We start from the raw sequence: 23,495 nt of genomic DNA, 5'->3' as shown, positions 1-23,495 counted from the left end.
ATTAGTATATGAGAGGGGGCAAACTTTTCAAGATGGGTGGTGACCATGGTGGCCATTTTGAAGTCGACCATCTTGGATCCAAGTTTTGTTTTTTCAATAGGAAGAGGGTCATCTGACACATCAAACTTATTGGGAATTTAACAAGAAAAACAATGGTGTGCTTGGGTTTAACATAACTTTATTCTTTCATGAGTTATTTACAAGTTTCTGACCACTTGTCAAACGTGTTCAAGGTGCTGCCCATTGAGTTGGATTGTCAACGCAACCCTCTTCTCCCACTCTTTACACACTGATAGCAACACCGCAGGAGAAATGCCAGCACAGGATTCCAGTATCCGTAGTTTCAGGTGCTGCACATCTTGTATCTTCACACCATAGACAATTACCTTCAGATGACCACAAAGATAAAAGTCTAAGGGGGTCAGGCCTTGGGGGCCATTCAACTGGCCCACGACGACCAATCCACTTTTCAGGAAACTGTTCATCTAGGAATGCTTGGACCTGACACCCATAATGTGGTGATGCACCAACTTGCTGGAAAATCTCAGGGAACATGCCAGCTTCCGTGTATTAAAAGGGAAACACATCATCATGTAGCAATTTCAAATATCCAGTAGCCTTAAGGTTTCCATTGATGAAGAATGGCCCCACTATCTTTGTTGTCTATCGTGTGAAGATACAAGATGTGCAGCACCTGAAACTACAGATACTGGAAGCCTGTGCTGGCATTTCTCCTGTGGTGTTGCTAGCAGTGTGTGAAGAGTGGGAGAAGAGGGTTGCATTGACCATCCAACACAATGGGCAGCACATTGAACATATTTTATAAGTGGTCAGAAACTTGTAAATAACTCATGAAAGAATAAAGTTACATTAAAACCAAGCACACCATTGTTTTTCTTGTGAAATTCCCAATGAGATTGATGTGTCAAATGACCTTCTTCCAATTGAAAAAACAAAAGTTGGATCCAAGATGGCCGACTTCAAAAGGGCCACCATGGTCACCACCTATCTTGAAAAGTTTGCCCCCTCTCATATACTAATGTGTCACAAACAGGACATTATTATCACCAACCATTCCCTTTTTATTAAAGTGTATCTATATAAATGGCCCACCCTGTATATTAAAAATTACTTGATTTTGTGTTAAATAAAACAAAAACTTATGTGAATGTTTCCTGAGCAGCAAAGCAAAAAATTACAAAAACATTAAGCCAAAAGCATTATAAAATGTAGAATTGTTTGTGATTGTTTCAGAAATCAGATTTTTTTAGATTAGCTACTTTCATTGATGTTCTCTATGTCTTAAAAACAAAATGAGAGATCAGTGCTAATCTGTACGCTAGCACATAAGCCTTGACACAATTCCATTTTTTGATGATTTCTCCTGATTTTTGTCCCATGCTAGAATAAAACATTTCTAACACTTAATTCCAGGCAACAAATGAGCAATAGCAAATGATGATGCCATTAAAGTTGCTAATGTAAACAAAGGTGAACCGCCCTTCAGCGTGTCTCACAAAAACTAGTTTCAACAGGAAGTTGGTCAAAGGAAATTCAGCAAGTCAAACCATTTCAATAGGTCTTTAAGACACATTTCGGTCTTAGGATACACTTAAACACATGCTAATACCAAAACTAGCTCTGCATTGCCCTACACAAGACAAAATTTTGTCAGCGCTGCTTTAGAATCATTTATTTTTAAGCAAATGTGGGCATGTCTGTGCTCCTAGAGTGTCCTAAAGTAACCCCAGTTTCACTTCTCATTCGAGAGGGTGTTGATGATAGTGCTTGGGCACCAAATAAACAACAGCAAGAGGAACAGGAAGCCCTTGGTGAGGAGCATTGCGTGAGAGACAGTGAGAAGTGGGCTGAGGTTTCTAGCGTATGTGTGCATGTGTGTGTGTGTGTGTTCTTCAGTTTTTGCGGTGGCTTGTACTGACAGCTGTATGTTACCCAGTGACCTGCTCTTCATATCGAGTCCTATGCTTTTGTGGACTGGTTAGGTCTGCATGAGAAGTTCTGTGGATGTATGAATCTTCAAAAAGGCTTAACCACGTCACCACCACTTCTTCAGGTAAGAAGGAATCAGATCAAACCGAGAATAAATATTACAGTAGTGTCTGCTGCGCACGCTTGTAGGTGATGTGTTATTTTAGGAAAATCCAAAGTGTTTCCTCTCACATAGACAGGTTTTCGGGACCTCTGGAGGAGAGGATGTATGTTTTGTGAGGGGCTCCTGCTCACGAGGGCCGAGTGCCCAATGCCTGCTCACTGTAATGTGAAGCGACAGCTAGCCTTCACGCACCAGTGGCCTCCGTGTCCTAAAATGGACACAGGAGGACTCTTTCAGGAAACAGAAAAACAGGGTAGAGGCCGGAGTGTGTGAGAACATCTTTATGCGCTGTGGAAAGTGAAAGACTGATCAATTCTGAGGAATTTTTGGGGGTTATTTTTGGGCCAAACTGGGTTTTGTAGATCAGTAAACAAATTTCCCATTCAATCATATTCCAAATTGGCTGTATATCTGAAATTTGATTGTTTTTTTGTGATGTATTAGTATTTTAATGTTTGATTATAACAATATATGAAAAGAGGAAAGGTTTGTGCTCGCGTTAGCCTGATACAATTGAAAGTATTTTATAGAATCCATTTCTCAAAAACCAGGCTATCTGAAATTTTTCCCAATATTGATGACAGACGTGACAGATGTCATGCACCACAGTGTAATTTAAGTCATATGTTCGTTATGTGCCCTATGTTACAGAATTACTGCATTAATTATTTTACAATTATGTCTAAGTTGTTGCAGGTAAATTTAGACCCATCCCCTAATGTTGCCATTTTTGGGTTTCCAAAGATTTGGTCCCAGTTTAATTCTAAACAACTTGATATTTTGGCCTTTACCTAATTATTAGCCAGGCATCGTATTCTACTTCACTGAAGATCAAATAAGCCTCCAACTACATCCAAATTGCTTGTGGAAACCATGCATTTTCTAAAGCTAGAAAAGGTTAAATGCTCTGGGAAAACTCATTTCTTTAAATGAAGCAATGCTTTATAACTTTAACTCTTTTAACGTCTTGCCTTCAATTTAATAGATGCACTCTCCTTCCTTTGCGATTTATTTATTTAATAGTAATTAAATTTTATTTTGTTTTTAGATAGTATAATGGGGGCTTGAGAAAGCCAACATACTGTTATTCACCTTATTCTTCTTGTACAAGCTGTTGCAGCCATTTGAATCTTTTTGGCTTGAGACTTCCGGTCTCCTTTACTTCCATTCATTTTTAGACATTAAAAACAAGCTCTTTTTGTTGCTGGATGTTGCAAACTGATATTTTCTTATTATATTATTCTACTTGGTCTGTATAGTCATGCAAACACTTGTTTGTAGAGCTAGTACTGCCATTTATTATTCCTAGTTATTTCTCCCATAGACAGCTGAATCAGAAGTTTTAAAGCAATCGCAAACACGAGCGCACGTCCACATTGAAGAATAAGGTCAATACTACATAAACGTATTCTTCTTCCATCTTCTTCTTCTTCTAAGACTAATTTCTATATGCATCTCCTCCTAGACCATTCATACTACAACCAAAAACCCAAAACTGGACCAAACTTTGTGACCTCATAACTTTGCTCCAGACTGTCATACAGACTTAAGATTATGCTCATTTAACTCAGACTAGCCATCTGCCAATCTATGATGACCTTTCAACTTACTAGCCACACCCTAGCAACCACTTACAGCACCTTAGCAACTGTCCCATAGACTTCCATTGTAAAAAAAACTGCCATTGACTTTACATTAAACATAATAACGACATACCAATTCATACTACCAATATAGTGATTCATACTAGAAACATACTAACAAACACACTAACATACTAATCATACTAGAAACATAGTAACAATATACCAATCCATACTAACAAACATATTAATCATACTAGCTAATTCATGCTATAAACATACTAACAACACACTAATTCATACTAAATTCATGCTAACAACATGCTATTATATACTAGAAACATGCTAGCAACATGCTAATTCATACTAAAACAATGCTTACAACATGCTAATTTATGCTACAAACATGCTAGCAACATGCTAATTGAAGTGAGAGCCATGATAATTTGTTAGAACCTGCCTAGCAACCACTCAAAACACCTTAGTAACTGCCTAGCAACACCTTAGCAACCACTCAGAACACTTTAGCAAGTGTATCTGAAAATTTGATTGGCATTGTTAAAAGTCTGCATTCAGTAGGTTGTAATTTTTTGAACACTTTCATTACTCTTGCTTCCATTTTCCCCCTATTAATATTGTTATTTTTTTCTTTTTTTATAGTTATTATTTTCTTCTATTTTGTAAAAAAAACAAAAACAAAGATAATGATATGTAACTATTCGTGCTGAAATAGTGTTTGAAATGTTGGAAATGTTGTCATAAAAATAACAAATTAATATGAGCTTAGTTTGGTCCACTCTCTGAAATACCGTTCATCATTGTTTTGAATTAGTGCATGTGCTTTATAAAAATTTTGAAACAATTCCTAAGAGTAACCATAAAGCCACATTACATTTCAACAAAATGTACAAAAAGTCTATTGCATTAAAAGAACAACAGCACAATGCAATGCAAACATTTAGCAAACTTTAAGCTGTTTTGATTATTAAAGCAGCAAACTTCTGCCAAATTCCAACTCCAACAGTCTATCAAGCTAAAAATGTCAACACACTTCACAAAACTATCTGCCATTCATGCCGTGACAGGCAGTTCAAACTGTATTTTATTTGCCAAAAACACCAATAAAGAACTACACTTTCCACAATCCTGAAGTGGGATCCAATCAGGAAAGTCATTCTCAAAATCATAACAGCAGAGCTCATTCCACCATTAGGAACCTACTAACATCCGTGTTTGTTTGTCTAAAATATTAGGGATCTGTTAAACAAGAATTTTCACAAGCTGTTTATTTCTCTGTGTTACTGGATGTCTGAATGCAAGAGCAGGTCAATACTCTGAATTAGACTGTTCGGGATTATTTCTATATTTACATGGTGCTTCATGGTTTTTCAGAAAACGACCCTTGTTGAACCTGGTGTTAAGATGTGATTTTTTTAAGAAGTGTCTAGATGCAGACCTGGTGCAGATGCAAGCTGAGCTGCATACAATGCTTTTAATGTGCATACCTAACCTCACCCCTAACCCTACCCCTCAGTGGCGTCATTAGCTCCATTAAGTGCATCGAGTCTGAGATTGCATGTCTCAGGTTGCACATGTAAGTCTGCAGTCAGTTACAATTGGATTTTTTTCTACAAATGTTCAGTAATAGATGACACTAAAAACCGATCCAAATTCAGATTCGTCCATGATCATCCACTTCCATTGATAGTTTGTAGTGTAAACTTTTATGAGGTCAAATGAGTTCAAACAGCCACAAAAGATCACCTATTCTCCGCCTACTGACCTAACATGTGAAAGTTACAGGATGTATTGTGAGAGAGCATTGTATTTATGTTTATCTGAACTGTACCAAAACACTCAAATTATTAGCAAAATCATGGTCTGCGTCTACATCCTTTACCTTAATTTGCTTTCTCATTTGCTTGTAAGCTGCATAACATGGGTTTGTTCATTCAAATATACTCACATTCTGCAAAATTTAGAGTGTGACAAATATTACAAAGAGTCTTGGAAAAGTGGCTACAGGAGAAACATTTAAAGGTGGATGCGGTATTGTATATTAGCTGAGCACTTGCAATAAAATCACTTAAATAAATGCATGTTGAGACCAATTGGAAACAGCTGTTAAATGAAAAACATGGAATGGGTATTTCTGAAAACAACACTAAAAACATGTTAACTTCAAAGAGGCATTCTTTGTAGATCAAGCAGAAGAGCATTGTTGCAATGCCAATTTAATGGTTAAAAGTAGATAAAGTGTTTTGCAGATTTATATGTGATAATAAAAACAGAGTACTGCAACAATGTTGTAAATAGAAACCACAAGCATTAAAAACAATAAAAATGGGTGAACTCTTAGTGTATTGCAGTTTGGTGCAATACAGTACCATTTAGCAAAACTATTGTTATTTACGAGGTTGTTTACATGTTGTGTCTAAATACGCCAAAAGCATAAGTGTCGCTGGTTTCTTTTTGTATTTGTGCAGACTTGCCATGTGTCTACATCAAGGTTATTATAGTTAACGGAAAAAAACGAAAACTAGAATTGAAAAAAAACATTTTCGTTAACTGAAACAAAAATAAAAACGAAAGTTTTAATAATCAGGAAGTAAGTGAAACTGTATTGTTTGCATACAAAACTAACTGAAGCTAAAATTATAACAATACCGTCTTTTGTTTTCGTCTTTGTAAATGTATTTAATACATAAGTATTTTAAAAGTAAATCTATTTACTTCGCACTGCCAATTATTATTAGCATATGCCAGGTGTTTGACCCATATGGCACCTCAAGCTGCCTTTCCACTGCATACGACATTTGGACACGACTGTCAGAGTACGCCCCCTTGTGGCAGTCGCAGAGAATTTTCAGTGATGTCGTGCACCATGGGAGAGAAGCTGATTCTTGTGGTGTCCAAAATAAAATGCAAAAAGAGCCTTTATTCTCCGTACACTCACCATGGTTGAATAAATGAATGCTAGAAACTCATAGAGCGCAAAATATTTAGGAGGGAATGTGGAAATTTTTTAATGTAGATTTTTTTCTGATTGGACAACACTGAAATACATCACATCCGGTGAAATATTTCCACCTATCCGCAGCTCAAATCAGATCAGAGTTTTCCGCATACGGAGATGATCAAAACTTCATGCAGCTTCTCTACATCTGAAATAAATGACTTCTGGTCTGTCGCTTGTCAGTTGTCGTATGCAGTGGAAAGGCGGCTTCAGAGTCTGTAATCCTGATGCCATTAGCCAGATCAAGCCACTCCTTCTCCAGTCAGTCCTCGCTGTTGCTCTTGCGATATAACATCGATTGGACATTCATTCATTCATTTTCTTTTTGGCGTTGCCCCTTTATTAATCTTGGGTCGCCACAGCGGAATGAACCACCAACTTATTCAACATAAGCATTTTACGCAGTGGATGCCCTTCCAGCTGCAACCCAACACTAGGAAATAATGACAGTAACACGATGACAATATTAAATACGACCCATGATCTAACACATTTGTGTCCAGTAATAGGTTTTATTTCTGTATTAGTGATCGCGATTGCAAATGAATCGCTCTTTTTAACTGGATCTTCTAGCTCATCAAATTAAACTGAATCATTTGAAATGATTCACGTCCCCAGTAAGCCTTTATACACAAACAGGTTAATTTTTAGCATTCATGATACCCCCTCTGACTGAAAAAGCCAATTTACTTCCCATCACTACTGTGTATCTAACCTCTGAAGCAGCCCTGCACACATATTTTACTGTACTTAGCATAGCTATCTTGTGGGTTGTTGTTTTTGAATTGGAGATGGTAGTGGTAGATGGTAGTATTCATGTGTCCTCTGAATATTTGTTTTAAAAATGTATCTTCGGTTGAGTTTTTATTATACAAGTTTTATTCTGATGATTTTGAATCTTGCAGCTAACAAAGATCTTTATTTAAAAAAAACAAGCAAAGAAAGTATAAATAATAAAAACTAAACTAAAACTAGGCAATTTCAAAATATAAAAACTAGTAAATCTACCTCTAAAAACTAATTAAAACTACCTGAATTTTAAAAAACTAAAATAAAAAAACTAAATAAAAACTAAAACTAATAAAAAAAAAACTTGGTAAAAAAAAAACTAATAAAAAAAAACTTGTTCTACATTTGAGAATGACCAACTTTACTGTAAAAATGCTGGGTTCCACACAAATCCTTCAATTTAATTCAATTCATCTTCCTTTCTATAGCACTTTTACCATGTACATTGTGTCAAAGCAGCTTAACATAGAAGTTCAAGTAAATTTAAACCTTATCAGGACAGTTTTCAAAGTTAAAGTTCAGTTTAGTTCCGTTCAGTGTTGTTTAATTTTCACTGCTGAAAGTCCAAACGCTGAAGAGCAAATCCAATTATGCACAGCTCCACAAGTCCCAAACCAAGCAAGCCAGTGGCGACAGTGGCGATAAACAAACTTCATGATTAAGTTAACTTATTAATTTTGTACAAATTTAAGTAGATTGAACATAAAACAATCAAGTTATCCTAAAAAAAAAACGTAATTGTGTTGCTTCAACTCATTTTAAATAAGTAGTTTGAACAAGCAGCAAAAGTCTATTTTGAGTGTTAAACATTGTCACTTTCTTCTTTAAGTGAGAATGACGTTGATGGCAACTTTTGGTCATAAACCATACCTACAAAGTAGGATAATGTTGGCAGTAGAATCGCAAACCTGACCAAGGTGATCCATATCGAAACATACTGTACTGTACTGGACCCACTCAATGGAAACAAGGCATTTGTGTCTATAATTACGGCAGCAGAGGTCCCTGCTCTACCTGCTCCTTCGCAAAGACTCACTGATCAATAACCAATTAAAAAACCAATTAGCAGTATCTCTACATCACAATCAAGCCTTCAAGCGTTATAAACAAGAACATCTGTGCCAAATGCATTCTGACATGTCTGAGTTGCGATTGCGTAAAGAAATCCAGTGACGGAACCTGGCAGGGGTGAACACTGAGGTAAATAAAACGGTCGCCATGTTGAGTCCGCTTCCTACACTTGCTGTCTTTTAACAAGCATCCATTTCCACCTAATTAGTGCCTAGGATTTTAATTGCAGTTTACAGAGTTGTTCTGTTTTATTGAGCTTGTGAATGTGTGTTTGTGTACAGACAGAGAAGACCTTGTTACGCGCCAATTGGAGCAGGCAGTTTCTTTTTTTGAGGCCTGTTGTGGCTGGTGATATAATAGAGGTGTCCTCGAGTATCTGTAATCTTGCTAGCAGAGAAAAGTTGAACAAGGAGAGGGTTTGTTTTCTTCAGCGTTGACATTAGGTTGAATGCGAATCAGGTAAATTACTACTATGCATTTATTCGGTTTGTCTTGGTCAAGTTTTCTTTGTTTTTGTTGTGAATGTGGGTCAGTAGATGTTCAAAGAGCACATGAAGAAGAAGACAAGGTAGGAAGTGGTAAGCGAGGTGAATAATTCATTTGTCTGTCTTCCATGTGTGCACTTTCATCAGCCTCATTATCCCTGTCATCACTGGGCTCTGTCCTCTCATGTGGATCATGGTGCCATTCACTCACTGCCTTGGAGCAGCACTGTGCCCAATGCGGATATATTTCACAGATTAGTTTCCCCGAGAAGGGAAGATAGATTGAGCGCTTTGTGCCTGTCAAATTGTACCTACAGTAGTCCAGCCTTTAGGTTTTTTTTTTTTTTTTTTTTTTTTTAAAGCTGTGATCTTAAAGAATTTTCATGCTGGGTCAAAAACATATTGGTGTTGGCATTAAATTACAAAGGTGAATTAACATACATTGAAAACATTAAATGCAAGGAAAATTTCTGCTCGAATTTTTCAAATAAAAACATACAAGGGTGGAATAATGACTTGTTGTCTTTTAATGAAACAGAAAATACAATGTAAAACATAAAAAAACAACATAGTATTTATTCTGGCTTGTATTAAAATATATGTGGACAGGTTCACACTTTTATTTTAGTTTTATTATATTTTAAATGATGAAAAAATGTGCTCTATCTATCTATCTATCTATCTATCTATCTATCTATCTATCTATCTATCTATCTATCTATCTATCTATCTATCTATCTATCTATATATCTATCTATCTATCTATCTATCTATCTATCTATCTATCTATCTATCTATCTATCTATCTATCTATCTATCTATCTATCTATCTATCTATCTATCTATCTATCTATCTATCTATCTATCTATCTATCTATCTATCTATCTAACTATCTATCTATAAACTGTTTTTATCTATCTATCTATCTATCTATCTATCTATCTATCTATCTATCTATCTATCTATCTATCTATCTATCTATCTATCTATCTATCTATCTATCTATCTATCTATCTATCTAACTACATCTATAAACTGTTTTTATCTATCTATCTATCTATCTATCTATCTATCTATCTATCTATCTATCTATCTATCTATCTATCTATCTATCTATCTATCTATCTATCTATCTATCTATCTATCTATCTATCTATCTATCTATCTATCTATATATATATATATATATATATATATATATATATATATATATATATATAAACCAATTTTACTTTAAACCGAACCTTAGAGACAATAAAAAGCTAATTAAAGTATTTTAAAATATGTTAATAAATATATATTTATAAAAAAACAGAACTTAGGGTCGCAAAATTACATTTATTTAAATACTCATAATCGTTGCATACGCTAGTAATGCATACTGTATAATTAAAGTATGAATAAACATTCATAATCATTACCCATATTCATCTTCAGCCAACCATTATTACAACTTTTTTCCTTCTTGTGTGCTGCAGAGCCATACATTCTGTCCTTCAATATGTCCTTCTCTGACTTCCTGTTTCAACTGGAAATATTTCAACACCATGAGGAAAACTATGTTCCTTTACACTTCAGAAACGTGGAGCCTGTAAGAGTGCACTTATACAATATTCATTCATTCATTTTTCTTCAGCTTAGTCCCTGATTTATCAGGGGTCGCCACAGCGGAATGAACTACCATCTGGCATATGTTTTACGCAGTGGATGTCTTTTTAGCCACAACCCAGCCCATGCTGGGAAACACCCATACACTCTCTCATTCACACTACACTCATAAACTACGCCCAATTCAGTTCATCCAATTTATAGCCCAAGCCCCACTTAACATTTTCATTTAAAACAGCTATTATTATCATTGTTCTTGCATGCATTAACTACAAAAAAGTGATTTGCTGAAAACAGCGTGTGCATGTGTATTCCGGGTTGTGTTTGGCAGGCATGATACAGTGTTTTCTGTTATTTTTGCGGATATGTGAGAAGACAAAATTATGAACCCTCCTATTAATTTGCATTCATTTTCAAATATTTCCCAATTCCTATTTAAATTTCCTTTTTTCTTCTGTAGAATATCTTATTTCTTTTAGTTTGGCTGGAATTATATATATATATATATATATATATATATATATATATATATATATATATATATATATATATATATATATATATATATATATATATATATATATATATATATATATATATATAATATATATATATATAAATATATATATATATATATATATTTTTTTATTATTATTATTTTATTATTAGTCCCTAAATAATTAAATTTTCTGATTTTCAGTTGGCTACAGAACAAACCACTAATGACTTGCCATATTAACCAAACTTGTCTAGTTAATGTAATTTGCATTTTACTAGTATAACTACAAATAGATTACTAATATCTTGCAAAACATCTAGTAAATATTATGCAAAGCCACCATAGCAAAATAAATGAGTTATTAGAAATTAGTTAATAAAACAATTGTGTTTAAAAATGTGTTGAAAACATATTCTAATTCACAGTATTTACATACATATAAATACATAGTAAACATGTATATGTTATGTTAATACAAACTCGTGTGTGTGTTTGTGTGTGTGTGTATACTCAATAGTGAATCCCTTCATAACATGACCACCAACAACACCACTTCTTTCTGCTGTCCTCGAAATGATTCTCAGAATTTTTACTTGTCCCATCCTATAGCAGTGCCTCCGACCTACATTCTGCCTCTTTTCCCTTCACTCTTTCCCCACTCACTCAGTTCTGTCTATTGTTATCAGTCCGCCTAATGGGCTTCTTTCCATGGCTTTGTTCTGGCAGGCGAATGAGTGCAGAAAAGGGAGGGCAGTGGAGGCTTGACGAGAGAAAGGGCAATCGAGTTCGTTTCTTTAAAGGATATCAGTCATTTCGATATAATCGCCCTCCCGAGCAGCAGATTCACAAACACGACACTTCCTCTCTTTGAACCAAACGCACCAACAATCATACTTGAGTTCTAGTGCTCACACAAGAAGTGTGTTGATATTCCTATAAAACAACTCTAGACACGTTTGACTGCTAATAAACGCATAATAGTGTAATAAAAAAGGAATAATTACTGTCTTAAAAATTACAACAAAGTGCTACTTTTACTGTTACGATGAATAAACATGCGCTTCTGGCACTGCAAAAAAAAGCTTTTTCTACTTAGATTTGTTGTCTTGTTTCTAGTTCAAACATCTAAAAATTCTGAAATTGAGAAGCATTTTCTGGACAAGCAAAACATATAATCTCGTTTTCAGAAATAATGTGCCAAAATTAAGTTTTTTCTTTAAACAAGCTAAATAATCTGCTCACAGGGCAGGCAAAATAATCTTATGCCAGAAGGAAAAACAATATTATTTTGCTTACCTCATTGGCAGATTATTTTGCTTGTTTTAAGGAAAAACTTTCTTAATTTTGACATTTTATTTCTTAAAAAAACAAAACAATCTTTTTTACTTGTCTTGAAACTGCTTCTTGAATAAAGAATTTCAATTAGGAAATAAAAGAAAAACTCTAAGTAAGAAATAAATTTTTGGCAGTGGGGGGTTGTGCATTTACCTGATTTAAACCAAAAATGCTTTAAAATTTGTTTCTTCATTTGCCATTCATTTAGATATCAACATTTTTGGGACAACACACTTTTGAAAATGGATTTTAAAGTACAAGTTTAACAAATGTTTTGTGTGTGTGCGTGTGTGTGTGCGTGTGTGTGTGTGTGTGTGTGTGTGTGTGTGTGTGTGTGTGTGTGTGTGTGTGTGTGTGTGTGTGTTCATGTGTGTGTGTTCATGTGTAAGCTATACAAAATTGTGATTTTGTGTTTATTTTATAAACAGGCAAGCGTACTTGACAACCAAAACAACAATGGTGGACTATTAGGACTATATCTATGCATGTGTGTAGTGTTTCTTCACTAATGTACTGTATGCCAGCCACTTACTGTTTATTATAGTTATATTTTGCAGGTCTGTGTGAACAGGAATTATTTTGAGCGCTGTCTGTAAGTCTATAGATTAAAACTTTTTCATTTTTACGTGAGTTGTTTCCGTGTACCTTTAGTCTATTAGTCTGACTTATGATATTGTTCTAATGAAAACAAAATGGGCTGTATGCACAGCTCGTGTTGTTCAGCCAATGATGAACTTCCAGTGAAAGCCTAATGTGACTATTTAAATTTCATATAGGTTCATTTTACAGCATCGATGTTGTAATGTAATTCAAATATAATCAGTTAAATAGACTTAAGCATTAATTTGGTTGTTAAAAAAAGTGTAAAAAAAAAAAAAAAGACGAAAGACTCCATTGAAAATACTGGGGTAAAATTAATTTCCACATTTTGAAGGCATGGCATGAAAAAAATATAACTTAATGCAGTGCTTCCTGTTTAATCTGAGACCCACTTTATATCATATCTCAGCCAGGTAAGTGAAGATCGCTGTATTTTTAAAAAATCAGATCTTAAACGCTGTGATTTTGTATGGGATGACAATTCCCCAGAAGTCCTGGGGCTGGCTGACTGAAATGAAAAGTTTTGATTCAAATTCAGCGTGAACCAGAAGTTGCAGAGACTTTTATTTTACAACTGTAATGGAAAGAAGTTGATTGTTGGCTTAATTGTGTTTTTTAATGATTTATTTCAATATGTATTTTATACTTATACTTTATTTTGTACAGTTTGTTGAAATCTGTCAAATAAAAATTATATTTAATTCATTATGCTGATGTACTTCCAACTGAAATTGAATATTGAGTAGGGGATAGAGCTTTCTTTTACGTATCATTCCCTTTTAGCAAACTAACGGTATGGGGGGCCTGGTTAAGAAAAATGTGGCTGAAGTGCCAAACAGACAATTGACAAATTGTGTGATTGAAGATTACCAAAACATATTCAGCGGATTAACTTGCACATTAATTGTTCACCTAAATAATAACAATGTGCGCTAGCAAAATAAACATTGTAATTTGGATTTCACACAGACTTTAATTTTATAATTTACAGGACAAGCATGTCAGACTAAAGCCATGAACATGCATCAGAGGTGAAAAAGATTTGAAGCAGCCTGACAATTCTAACCTTCACAGCATCTCTCTGATGGCTGGCAGAGGAGATATAGACTTAAAGGTGCACTTAAAACAAAAGTAAACCAGACTGCTCAGCCTATAGATGCTAAAGGGTTAAGCACGTTCACTGCCCGCATCTGGGAGTCATTTAAAACATTCCACAAGGCTTACCACATGCTTTCAGACAGGCTAAACCCCATGGAGCAGATTTTGCTGTCCAGGACTGGAAGTTTTCAAAGAGTGCATTTCAGAAAATGTAAGTCTTATGGCTTTTTAAAGGCTAGAGATGAGATCCGAGGGTGGCAGGGAAGACTGTACTGGATTGGGGCTCTGCGACTGTCTTTGTGCAGCAGTGCGTGTGTGGATCAGTAGTAAGGCTGTCCTCTTTGAAGTGGCGGGATGCTAAATGGCGCTAGCTCTTTCCCACCCTCTGATAGGATCTTCACAGGCTTGCATTCCCAGCTCATTTCCTCTGGTCAAGTCTTGTGACCCGTCAAAACACAGAGGGGTTTTAGGTGTTCGCTCTAGCTGTGATACATAGGCCATACAAATTAAGCCTTGTGCAATTAAACAATGACAAAAAAATGACAGGCTCACTTAACCCAAGGGGGACCTGCTATATTCATTGCAGGGCTGCAGGATAGGGGGTCGGGGATCACTTTATTTCAAGATTCGTACATGTTAAATGGGTCCAGAGAAGAAATATCGGTTTATGTAGACCTGGTCCTCCATTATATAGACCAGTTTTCATCTTTGCTCACCAAAGCTTGATTTTTTTTACTAAATAATTTATTTATTTTCTTTTCGGCTTAGTCCCTTTATTATTCTGGGGTGGATTGACAGCAGATTGAACCATCAACTTATCCAGCACATGTTTTATGCAGTGGATGCCCTTCCAGCTGCAACCCATAACTGGGAAACTTCCATACACACTCATTCACACACATACACGGACAATTTGGCATGCCCAATTCACCTATACCGCATGTCTTTGGACTTGTGGGGGAAACCAGAAGCACCTGGAGGAAACATGTCAACACAGGGACAACATGCAAGCTCCACACAGAAATACCAACTGACCCAGCCAAGGCTCAAACTAGCGACCTTCTTGCTGTAAGACAATCATTTATTTAATCATTTAATCATTTAATCATTTATCTCTGAACCCAAATTTTGAACTGTAGTGTATTTTAATGCCTTTTAATTCGTCACTCTAGAATTATAAGATTCTATCTGACATTTTTGTTAAAATTGAGTTATTCACATATTCTTAATAAATGACAACTTATTTACATTATGTGATGTTTTTATTATAAGTTTTTTTTTATATTAAGATGTTTCATTCAAAAAAAAAAAAAAAGTTGAATTCTAGCTTGGCTCTATAAGTTTCTTTGTGAGCCAGTCAGCATTTAAAAATACCTGAAAAGATGTGTGTAAATGTGATGATTTATAGAAGCATTTTGACATTGAGATGAAATGGTAAATTTTACATTGTTGAAAAAGAAAGGTATAAAAAATGTAAAATGATGAACGTGAAATATTTTTATTTGGGTATATATGGTCAGTCAAATATTTTTCAGTGTTTATTAAACTCATTTGCTCTTTGTCTGCTTTCTTTTAAAGTCTTTAAATTTGATATTAAGCCTTAAAGGGCAAATACTTCATTTAATTCATGGGGCATGTATTTTAATTAATATAATTCAAACAATCATATAAAGTATTAAATTCAATAAATATTAACATAATAATTACATTAAATGAACAGCTACACTAGACAAATATTTAGCACAGTCTTGTTAATTTGCTTAACATGAACAAGAAAAAAAAAGTTCATCCTAAAACATTGAATTAATGTTATAAAAAGCAAAAATCTAACTTACTTAAGCATTAACATATTGTTACAACGCCAATTTTTATTTTTAATTAATAAGCAGACTGATTGTATTTCTTGAAAAGTAATGCTTCACTTAATGATCTGCAAGATAGAACCTTATAATTTCAAGCGGAAATTACTTTTTAGAATTATTAGGTTCTATCTGCATTTGTCCTGTTTGTTTTACCCCAACTTGCAAATTTAAGAGATTTTTGATAATAATTTACATTTAGAGTACATTTAGGGGCTCTGTCATTTTAATGTATGAAAGAGAACTGTTTGCTGTATGGAATTAAAAACTTTGAAGCTCAATATCTCAAAATTATTTAGAACGCAGATAGAACCTTATAATTCCAAGGTGACGATATGTCAGCATCATAAGACATTTATGCATTAGAAAACGCATCAACATGATACTGTAAAAATGTGATCATACAAGCTGTTTTTAATCCTTTCTGTTTTCATTTCAATTTGAAAGTTTGGTAACACTTTATTTTGATGGTCCATTTAAATATTAGTAGACTGACTGCTTAATATCTGCAGATACTGCTCCTTTAACAGACATTTAAATGACTATAAGAAACTTTGCATGTCAACTTACACTATCCCTAACCCCAACAGTCCACTTATAATCTAATGAGAATTAGTTGGCATGTAGATGCAATGTAACAAACAGACCATCAAAATAAAGTGACCGAAAGTTTTCATAATTATGATATTTCTTCGTTTTTAAAAGTCTATTATTTTAGTTGCTGTTAATTTTTTTTAAAACAAATGTACATCTAACCAAAACTACAGACATAAGATTTTGTATAATCAAGACTTTGCTAAATTTGAGTAAAATCCATTTTTTTCTATATTTCCCTAATAAAGTAGGACCACATGGGAGAGATTAAAACCAAACCACTTTAAAACCAACTCATAATCTTAGGCATGTGTTCCTAAATTTAGACCCGAGAAGAAAAAAGAAAACAGATTTCCCCCCAAAAAATCTCACATTTGATGTTTTTACAGGTTAACGAATGGGATTATGAGTCATTAGAACAGCCATTGAAGCTCTTAGGCCAGGCAAACCACATGTGACATGACTCCATCTAAAAAGGAGAGTTTATCTTTCTCTTCTGTTAATGGGACGTTCCCTCATTTGCAAGGTGATGGGCCATATAGGCAAAAGGTCTTGGCATTCTTTCAGCAGTCGTACTATTTGCAAGCACACACTGAGGGGGTCAGTAATATTGTACACAATGATGGGTAGCAAAACAAGTAGAGGCAAAGGCTGCTTCTGGAAATAGCTCACATAAACAAGATGAGGGGAGACAAACTGACGACACCTCCCTAGTGAGGGAAGACGGATTTAACTCACCTGGTTTAAGCTGGTTTAGGACGGTCTCCCAGCAATCTGAGAATTTAATAGTGTTTTGCTCGCTTCGCTGTGGATTGCTTTTTCCTTTGTTATTGCGACAGAAGAGCTTTTGCAATAGAGAGAATGTGTCCTTGTTGTCACAGTGAAGTGGTAAAAGGTCATAAAAGAGTGTGGATGCTCAGCGCTTGTGTAATTCAAGGAATCTTCTCTAGATCAATGGTGCTTGCAGTTGTTTTTCACACAGTGCACATCACCATGTTGACACATCTGTTCCGAGGCCACAAAATAAAGCAATGTAAATGATTGTTTAAAGCTTTTTGAAGCCTGAATACAACATGTTGTATGTTGTAAAAATGAAATGATACACCATTAGGGGTTTCTCAGACTGACACATTGGTGGAACCTCTAAAGGCAGCTTATTATAATGCCTCAAATACTGTGTGCTCAAAAAAACTGCAGCGTATATGTTTCAAGTGCCTCAAAGCTTTTCCATGTCATCATTATGGTGTAACTGGAGGAACTCTGACAGTGTTTATATGAATTCCAATTTGCACTTTCCTACCCTTACTCATCAAAATTGTGCAGTCCTTCACACATGCTGTACTATAGCATGCGGCATTTGAGTTTATATAAGCCTCTTTTGATGCTATAGACAATTTTGAGGGATGTAAACAAAAACAATGGTCCCAACGTATTTCCTGATTTACATTTCTAATTTCTATAGCTTTCGAGAATCCAAAGAGCCATATATTGCTAAATAATGTTACGATAGCTGTTTTAACATTAGGTTACGATCGAATTGTCTCCTGTTACAGTTATGAAATCGTTTGATAACAAGCAGGAAATGTTCATGGGTCAATGACATGACCACATTGAAATGGTCTATTTGATACAATATGGGTGATTTAAATATAGTTGAATCTGGGTGATTTTAATATAATCAAAGAGAAAACAAAAAGTGATCAATTAACATCAGGGTGGGAATTATAGAGGGTTTGGGGGGATTGACCTGATTAAATAAGGCTTGATTCCCCGCTGAAAAACATCAAAATAAGATGTATGAGGGGTCCCTTTGAACCTGAGAAAAAGTTCACTCTGATCTGTATTTTAAATTATAATGTTTATAATTAAAATATTAGATATTAATTTAATGACCCCTTTAACAGTTAATACCATAGGGAATGCATAATTATGCCAATTCATCTATAGATAAACATGAGAAAAAAGTCTAAAACAGGCAGATTTAGACAACGATAGGAGTACCGATAAGAGTTCACAAAACCGGTTTCTCATAAAAAAGATGTTTGTTTCTATATAGCCTAAAAATAAAGTCAAATTAGATGCTTGGTTGGCCCTAAAGTAAGCCAAAATAGCTAATCAGGTTAGAATACACCAAATAGCCTATCCCACAAAACACTGAAAACATAAAAAACATTTTATTAACAAATAAGATAAAATGTAAATAAATACATAAACTTGTTTCACTGAAGGGGCAGAAAGGTGGCGTATTTAGTAGCAAATTGCCTCAGAGCAAAAAGTTTGCTGGTTTAAGCCCCAACTGGGTCAGTTAGCATTTCTGTGCGGAGTTTGCATGTTCTTCCCGTGTTGGCATGGGTTTCCTCTGTGTGCTTCGGTTTCCCCCACAAGTCCAAAGACTATAGGTGAATTGAATAAACTAAATTGGCCACAGTGTAGTATGCGAGTGTGTGCAAGAGTGTGTAGGTGTTTCCCAGTGTTGGGTTGTGGCTGGAAGGGCATCTGCTGCATAAAACATATGCTGGATAAGTCGGCGGTTCATTCTGCTGTGGCGACCCCAGATTAATAAAGCGATTAAGCTGAAAAGAAAATGAATGAATTATTCACTGAGGCATGTATTACACAAACTAACATAACTGAAAAAGTTGACCCTCTGATTGTCAATGTATAATTCGCACACCAATTTACATGTTTTTGTAAATACTAGTATCTTATTTTTAATAAAAATTAAAACTATAGCAATGCATTGACTGTGTGACACAATTTATTTATGACATTTTCATGTCAATAAACCAAATGTATTGCATTGCTGCATTGGGCGTTTGGGTGTAGACAGCTTCTTTGACTACATTTACATGTACACCAATTGGCTGATTATTGTTTTGCTGCATTTTTATCACCATACATTCATAGCCAAACCAACAACGCAGTTTTAAAGATTTTATTGCGCCATGGTTTTTATTTACTTCCAGTGCAGAATGCTTGGTGGTTTCTTCTTGTCATCTCATTTTCACTGTTTCTAACCAACCCTGGGTTCGAGGAACCTCTTATATTTTCTTAAATATAGTACCTCTCCTTTTAATTTTCACAGTGCTATCCGATTCAGAACTTCTAAAGATGTTTTAGGCAGAAGAGACCTGAAACGCAGCCTTGCCCTAATGCAAACGCACCAAACTTCCTGCATAGCGCGCTGTGGTTACATAAAGGCTCGCAGCAGCTGAGCTTATGATGAGCCGTATCGTGCCCTGAAGTGACACCGCGGAAGGGGAGAATGGGAGGAGACGCGGCGGAGGCTGGCCGGTGTTCGGTTTCACCAGCTCACACGTGACCGCAATGGCTGCTCGTCTGTGCCGTGCGGTGCATCATTGCTCTGCCGCCCTGCGAATGTAGACTACAGCGGGATCCTTGCGTCGGTGAACTGTAGGAGCGGGCACTCACCACCCGCTGAAGCCAAATTCCTCCGCAGGCTCGCCCGGCGGAGAAGAACGACATTCGGCGGAGAAATTAAAGCATCTCGGGCTAGAACTTCCAGCAACCAGCACGGCGGTAGGAGGAGTCAACAGGTATTGGCGCTCTCTGTTTACGTGACAATACAATTGCTCGGCTTGACAGGTAGTCGCATTGATAGCGTCTTGACAGATGTGGAGCTGTGAATAGGCGCGTCTCTCAGCGCTCAGATGCGGTGTGCTACTTAACTGTTAAAGCCGCCCGTTGAGTTTGATCGAAACCACATACCGGGTAATAAAGCCCGGTATGCGGCAGCTGCGTAATAAAATGCGCGGTATTGTTCTCTCACCTGAATGAGCAATGTGTCATTGAGAGCTTTTGCAGCAGGTCCTTCATGCAAAGGCTCGCCAAGCTGCACTAGCTGTGTTGTTCCACTGAATTGTGTCGACTTTATTCATACTGTGTATATTTTTTACATTGGCAAAGACTGTGTGGATGTTTAAAATTGCAATCATATTATATGCTTGATTATACAGGCATGTATGGCATGTTGAGAGGGCTGTATGCACCATGCTATTATATCACAAAGCATTTAAAGTGGGTCACTTCATTCTACAAACAAAAGCAACAGATGCCTGTGTATAAGTAATTTCCTGCATGGATTAACTGCTTGAAATACTGTTTAAGGTCATTTGGGTATAGCTAAACTTGCATTTTGAGTACCTGAATACTGAGCAGAATCTGTATTCAGCTGACCTGAAAACTGCTAAAGTCACAGTTCACCCACCAATGAAAGTTTGCTGTTAATTAACTTCCTAGGGTGATTAAAAATGTAGGTATATTGTTATTCAAAACAACATTAAGTTTGATTTTTAGATGAAAATGTCCTCTAATTAATGAAACTTTGAGAATCCAAAACACAACATATGGGCTAAAATTTAAGTAAAGTTGTTTTTTATTTACACATTCTGACTTTCTCCTTAACAACACAAATAATTTTGTTTTCAAAAAGTATTCTTTGCAAATTTCAAATAGTGAAATCATTAATAGCGGCCAACGACTATCAAAGTACAGCAGTGTTCACACAGTCAAATAAATAGTGCTGATGTTGTTTTGAAGTCACATTTACATGATTTTAGGCTGAATATTCAAAGAACCATGGTAAACAATGTAGGAAGCAAGTCACAATTTGTTACTGAATGAATGTGCGAATATAAAACAAACTCTACCTCAATTAGTCTACAGGCAAAACAAAATGAATACCCATTGCTCCAGGAGATATATATCTATATATATATATATATATATATATATATATATATATATATATATATATATATATATATATATATATATATATATAATGAAGTCTAATGAAGCGAATATAAAACTGATCTTTATTTACAACTGTCTTTAATTTACAACCTCAATAAACTGTCCTGAGCATATTCACAATATAGCACAAACCTTATGTGGCATAATGACATTTGTGCAAATGCAAACTCATATGTTGGATGACACTGTTTATATATAGTAGGGAGGGAGGAAGTGCAATAATGCGTGTGTATTCTATATGTTGCAAAATATGCAGAAAAATATGATTATGGTCACGTTCATGAACTCAATCAGGAAGATTGACTTTCCACAGATTCTCAGTGTTTGATGTACTTTTAGGGCTTTTTGGAATATATTCAGATTTCTATTGCTGAGAGTCTGTTTCCCGCAGCTGTTGAATATTTTGGATTCTTTTTTTGTCAAACCCTGCCTGTATTAAATAAGATACAATAAGAAGCTTGATCAAGAACATCCCAGCAGACACACAATGCAATATGATGTTAATATTAGGTTGTATTTAGGTTGCCAGCGTCTAAGGACAATGTTATTCTGACCTCCAATAATGACGTTGATATTTTGTTGATTTTACGTTGTGTTAAAAAGTGACAAATCTAACGTCTAGCTAACCTCTTAAACCAACATCATATTGACGTCAAATACTGACATTTATTCGTCAGGTATGGCAACCGAAGTCCAACATTTGATAGGCATCATATTGGTAACACACAATGTCAAGCTGTAACATCATTAGACATTGATATTTGGTTGTTTTTTGGTTTCATTGAAAAGTAACTAAAATGCAACACCTGTCCGACGTTGGACATTGACAGTGGCCTGACGACGGGTTCTAATGTCAACTTGATTTTCATTTCCAAACAAAATGCAACATCCCGCGACCCTAGCATTCAACACCAGTCTGATGTCATGTTGACGTCTTGTGCCTGCTGGGATTCATTGAATGCAAACAAGTTGTGTGTAAGAGGCATGTGCACAAATGTTAAGTAGAATATTAACCTTATGCCTAAATTATGCAACGATGTAAAACGGGAGTTTAAACTCAGTCCTCCTGGAAAGCTCTTGTCCTGCAGAGATTAGCTTCAACTTGTGTAAACAAACCTACTTGGAAGCTTCTAGTAAGACCTTCATTGGCTTGCCAGGAAATGGAGCTAAACTCTTCAGGACAGTGGCCCTCCAAGACAGAGTTAAGACCACCTTGATATAAAAGAACTGCTGAAATTGTTATTTAAACCAGTTCATGCAAACTGTTCTAGAGCGAATATTTGCAGTTGCAGTGAGATATTTGACTTTTGATTATATTGTCAAATTAACTATTTTTAAAAGACTTTTAAAGAGGAGTTGATTCCCAATTTTTTCACTCTCGATTCTCAATGCCTCTGAATCAGTTCCCTTTGTAATAAACTTTCAGTCCATTACAAAGTATATGCCGTTATGAGACTGAGCCTGTTATGATGTCAATATCTGGTTTTGTGTTATCTGGAAGTAAAAAGGTTCTTTAGAGCATTATGAGGGGGAGATGTTAATGATGACCGAATAATAGTTTTATAGCGCACTATAAAATGCAGCAGTGAGGATAAAATGAGTCACATTTGTGATACATTGAAACTATACAGAATATGGTGAAAGAAGCTAGATGTTTTGGGTTAGTTCTGTTTTCGCTGCTAAATGGGAAGTTCTTCGACCATCTGTCTGCAATAGAAAGAGGAATGGGTACGATATTTGCTTCCTCATAGCGCTGCCACTTTCATGCCCGTTGTCTGCAGAGACGTATGCCACAAAGCTTGACATTTAGATTTTTCTGCTTATGAAAGCATGTGCATGCTCACCGTATCACCTCCTGCTGTGCGTGCTTCAAATCTTCCGTCAGGCTCTGTAATGTTCTCTGTCGTACCAAAATAGCAGGGAAGGAACACAAAGCTGACAGAATCGGTGCTATCCAATAAAGCCATCTTTGCTGTTTTTTTTCTTTTTCTTTTTCAGAAATCTGCTTTTTTTTGCACTGCTGGAAGTTGTCACGCCCCTCTGTAGTGCTCTGTTTTTTTATCTCCCT

At 35.6% G+C, this 23,495-nt stretch overlaps 1 protein-coding gene across 2 annotated transcripts in view; it reads left to right on the top strand.

Annotated features, from left to right (window-relative positions):
- Positions 1-1,733: 1,733 nt before the first annotated feature.
- The window catches only part of rarab (retinoic acid receptor, alpha b), a 214,704-nt gene continuing 192,942 nt past the window's right edge, over positions 1,734-23,495 (top strand). Inside the window, exon 1 of one of the 2 annotated variants that reach the window (XM_068217050.2) lies at positions 1,734-2,074. The gene's annotated coding sequence lies outside the window, so the exon portion shown is untranslated. Of the gene's footprint in view, positions 2,075-19,875; positions 20,209-23,495 lie in introns of those variants that run through there. The other variant, XM_005164029.6, reaches the window with a different exon arrangement.

The sequence above is a fragment of the Danio rerio genome, chromosome 3 (assembly GCF_049306965.1).
Source record: "Danio rerio strain Tuebingen ecotype United States chromosome 3, GRCz12tu, whole genome shotgun sequence".
In the NCBI taxonomy this organism is placed as follows: Eukaryota; Metazoa; Chordata; class Actinopteri; order Cypriniformes; family Danionidae; genus Danio; species Danio rerio.
The sequence above is the reverse complement of the archived record's forward strand: the minus strand, read 5'-3'. Positions and strand labels throughout refer to the sequence as shown.